Source organism: Glycine max, chromosome 8 (assembly GCF_000004515.6).
Source record: "Glycine max cultivar Williams 82 chromosome 8, Glycine_max_v4.0, whole genome shotgun sequence".
Taxonomy (NCBI): Eukaryota; Viridiplantae; Streptophyta; class Magnoliopsida; order Fabales; family Fabaceae; genus Glycine; species Glycine max.
Window position 1 is genome coordinate 23,931,062 of NC_038244.2, and position 5,130 is coordinate 23,936,191.

Here is a 5,130-nt window from a genome sequence, read left to right on the forward strand (position 1 = left end):
TTCCAAAGAAGTTAAATCAAAATCAAAATCACAAAATAGGGAAAGAATGCCATGAACATTGTACAACTTTCCGTTGCATTGCATTGTTTCATATGAAGTCCACATTTACCAAATTTCAAAGGTTGCATACATCTGCATCCCTAAAAATCATGTTAACTGCGTAGATTTCCTACACCTAATGTCCCATCTTTTGGAATTTGGGATGACCGGCCCTCTCAATGAGTCAATCTCTTGCTTTCTCAAAAGGGTGGACCCTTGGGTACTAGTACCCTCACCTTCCGAGGACTACACGTCCTCACCTTCAGAGGACTACACGTCCTCACCTTTAGAGGGTTGCACGTCCTTGCCTTCAGAGGGCTACACACCCTCTCCTTTAGTGGGCTGCACGCCCTCGCTTTTAGAGGGCTGCACGCCCTCGCCTTCAAAGGGTGACACGTCCCCGACTTTAGAGGGCTACGTGTCCTCACTTTTAGTGGGCTCCACATCCGCACCTTAAGAGAATTTAAGGTCTCCTGCCCTTAATGCTTAACCGAGACTTGCGCTATGGGTTACGGGGGCCAGTAGTTTCCTTTTATTAGTTCAGTTCCTGGGCCACCCCCTGATCCTGGAAGAGGGCCAACTGTGCAAGCACAACTAGAGGAGGAGGCTATCGTACAACCACTATGCATACTGGATCAAGATTTCACCCGTGCCGTTACAAAGAGACGAGTGCGGATCATGTACCCCAACATGATCACTCTTACATAGATATAGATGACGTTGCCACTTAGCAACATTCTGCCCAGCGACCACAATGCCGATCTCCCCCTACGAAAGTATCAGTTGGTTTGTGCCATCGTGACATAGGTAAGTATGCACATTGCTCAACTTATTTCTGACGGCATCCACTATTTGCAGGGGTCGCGCCCACAAGACACCCAGTGGACCCGGAGAAGTCCAACAGGGCCCTGGGGTTTCCAGCTCGAGTTACGAGCCTCTGTCAATCCTACAGGGTATCTGTCCCCCCCAACAAGGTCATACCATCGTGACATAGGTAAGTATGCACTTCTCTCAACTGATTTCTGATGTCATCTATTGTTTGAAGGGATCGCGCCTGCAAGACACCCAATGGACCCGGAGAAGTTCAACAGGGTCTTGGGGTTTCTAGATTTGATTACGGGCCTTTGTCAGTTCTACGAAGCGCCCGTTGCCCCCAACAAGGTCATTAGGCCCCCCATTAACCGGGCTTTCATCAAGAAGTACTGCGCCCCCAGGCAGGTATAGTGCAAGACACCACATTAGCCTGGGGATGGCTGACAGCAGGCAACAGGCACATCGCCACCACCTCTAGAGTTCACCTCAGCTCATCCACAAAAAGGTTAGAGCGTTGCCTACGACACATGGCTGACCAATAGGCAACCAAGTCCAAAGCCAAAATACTAGGTCCGTGACCGACAAGTCATAAGGCGTCTAGCTCAAGACGTTAAAGAACAGCTACTAGGAGGCAACCTAGTACCTTTTGAATCTATGCTTGTTATTTGATCACTTTTTATAGTAGGGCACGCCTAGTTGCTCATGATCCTAGAAATTTAAATAAAACAAGCACAAGCTCGGAAGGTAGTCATACCTCACAAAATATATGTATGTGTGTTTAGGTAGTGAAAATACCTTGGATATGCATGTATATACCAAAAATACCTCACAATATATATATATATATATATATATATATATATATATATATATATATATATGTGTGTGTGTGTGTGTGTGTGTGTGTGTGTGTGTGTGTATGTATGTATGTTTAGGTAGCAAGATACCTTGGATATGCATAGCAAAAATACCTCACAAAAATATACATGTGTTTAGGTAGCAAAATACCTCATGAAAAAAAACAAAAACAAACAGAAAACAGAAAAAATAAGTTGTCTAGCTGAAAAACCAACATGCTTTTGAAAAGAGATAACTTCCAGCTTTTCTTTGAAAAAAATTCACTAATCATAACCAGTTTTTGAAAGAAAATGTGTGTAATACACCTGAAGGGTGGGTGCTGTGAAAATTTTCCCGAACACCCAAAATGGACTCGTATGAATGCATGAATTGATAAAAGAACATATTTTGGAAACACTGGTTTGACTTAAATATGGAAAATGAATCCTGAGCCCTACTGTCACATGACTATAAAAACTTGATGCTTGAGTGTCCACATAGGTGCATGCATGACCAGTTTTGCATAAAATTTCCTAATCGTCATCGTTGCATGTGTGTCATGGAAATAATGTGGGGCATCCCCTTTATCCCCGAACCGCTGGCCAAACCCTGGCATATATCATGTCCAGCCGTTCTACAAGCCTTGAGCCAAAATCCCAACTTACCATAAACCTTGACCCAGGGTGAGAATGTTAATCCTTGCCCTCGGAAGAAAACAAAGAATGAAAATTCCCAATCAAAGAGTGAGAGAAAGCAAAAAAGAAAGAAAATTCCCAATCAAAAGAGGGGGAGAAAGCAAAAAAAGAAAGAAATTTCCCGATCAAACATTGGAAGAAAAAGAAATGTGCAGAAAGGTCTTTGGACCAGACAATATCTGAACGATACAGAATTGTCACCAAGTAAACAAGAAAAGAAAGGAAACCACGACCTAAAGTGGTCCTCTCCCTTTGATTGTCAACCAAAATCCTGTGCGTCGGTGACTTGTTCGCCTCACACTAAACAAAAACAAAAAAGGAAAAGGCCAAAAACACTCAAAGCCAAATTTCCCACCAAGAAAACAAACCATTCCCAAGAAAAAGTCCTATTGATCCATGATCACGCATGTAATCTTTGATTTGATAGGAAATGATTTACAAAATCAAGTCATTACATATCTATGGTTCGGAATTAGGATAAAACACTTACCTGTGTGAGATTGATACACTTTGAGTGATTTTCTTCTATTTTTGTTGGACCCAGTGTTTCCTCTAAATGGTCGTTTAGAAACGAAATGCTAACATCCAAAATCTCATTTATGGTTATGAGAAAATTTCATCAGCATACTCTCCTTCCCCAATAGACACATTGTTTTTCATCGGAAAAAAATCATTTGTTGCTCTGATCAGTTGGAGGTTTTGTTCCTTTACTAAAGCATGTTCGCATTTTAGTAAAAAAAAAAACACCGAGACTATTTTAGTCTCATAGTTAACAAGAACTATGTAGGTCTGAGTTCCTCATCACAAATTGAGGATACGTAGGAGCAAAAGCCCTGATTTTGTCAACCACCCCACCTTTTGTTACCGTGACCCAAGAGTCCGATGGCATGTGGAGCCACATGACCGTGGGATCCTCAGATTCGTATTCTTTTCAGTTTTTATGTTTCCTCATTTATCATTTGTATGTTATCTTATTTCTATGACTTGAGGGACTAACGTTTGTTTTGTTGTTTCGATTGTCATTTGTTTTGTGCATACATTTTGTTTGGATTGTTGCGTTAGTGCTTATTTCGTTATTGTCGATAATATTTGTTGAAATTCCGGAACCATGTAGAGTTTTCATTTAGGAACGTCATCCTAAAATAAAACGAACAAACTTCGTGATAACGCCAAGAATAGAGAAAGAAAGAGACGTTGTGGACAAAATGTCACATTTGTATATAAAGAAAAGAAAAGAAATTTTTGTATATAAACAATGTGTGAAAAGAAATTCTTGTATATAAGCAATGAGTGTATATAAAGGAATTTTTTATATGAAACAATGAGTGTATATTGAAAAGGAGAAAAGAAATCTTTGAAAAGGAATAGAGATTTTATATAGACCATGTCGGTATAGAGAGAAAGAGTTTTTCAATGCGTGTGTATATAGAGAAAAAAGTTTTTTTTTCATGTATGGGAACGTAGGTGTACAGAGAAAAAAAAAGGGGCTTTTCTCATAGATAGCGATGGATGTATAGTTTTTTGCAAACATGCATAAGAAAAATGAAACAAAAAGAAAAGAGAAAGAAAGACCTCAAAGGTCGGCATGTTATGGTCATAGGAAGCACAAATCATTCGTAGAGAGCAAACATATCTTCTGGAAACAAGAAATTGACGCTAAGAGTTTATTTTCCAAAATAACCGAGATAAGAATGGATGGATTCGTTGAACCAATGAAAGAACATAATTTGGAAACATTGGGTCTACTTGCGTAAATCCCAAGCCTTAGTATCACAATGCCATAAACTGGATGCTTGAGTACCCACCTAGTTGTATGCATGACTAATTTTGCGCGTTGTTTCCAAATCATCATTGTTACGCGCGCCTCATGGAAATAATATGGGAGTTCAACCCGAAACTGACACTCTGGCACATGAATTTGTTTTGCCCCAAATATCAAAATCGGGCATGTGCGGTGAAAAGACCATGTTGAGACACAACCTTAAGCTACCTTGAACCTTGGCCCATGAAGAGAATCCTCATCCTTCCTCCCGAAGAAGAGGACAGCAGAATCTCCTCAAGGGAGAGCGAATAACGAATGCTAAAACTCGAATTCCCAATCAAAGATCAAAAAAGGAGGAGAGAAAGAAATGAAAAGAAAGAAAGGAAAAGGAAAAGAAGGATTCCCGATCGAAGATCGGAAGAAAGTAAAAAGGAAAAGATCGGAGGAAAACATAATAATTCCCGATCAATAAAGGAAACCAGGAAAGAGAACAGAAGATCTTCAGACTAGATAAATTTTCGGCGAGGTAAATGACTTCCGGCAAAGGGAAAACCCATTTTTGAAGTGGTTCTTCCTTTGGGATTGCCATTCAAGGTTGCTCCCGACTGGCGATGTCCCGCCCCACATAAACAAAGAGGAAAAGACCGAAACACCCAGCTTCCTCTCCAAAAAAACTACCCTCGAGAAAATCCTTGATGTGCCATCATTTTCTTCTATTTTCTAAACCCTTTTTGCACCATTTTAATTATTGATTGGTCTTAATTGTCAATTAATTAGGCAGTTTTATTATTTGGGCCCATTCAGCTAATTTGATGTTTTTAATCTAATTTCAGGAATTAATGAAGCATTGGGCTTGAATCTAGCATTGGGCTTGAATCTAGAATTGGGCTTGGACTTGAAGAGGGCAGACTAATTTATTCTATAAAATTAGATCTTATCTTATCTAGATTTAGATTTGATCTCATCTAGATCTTATCTTATCTT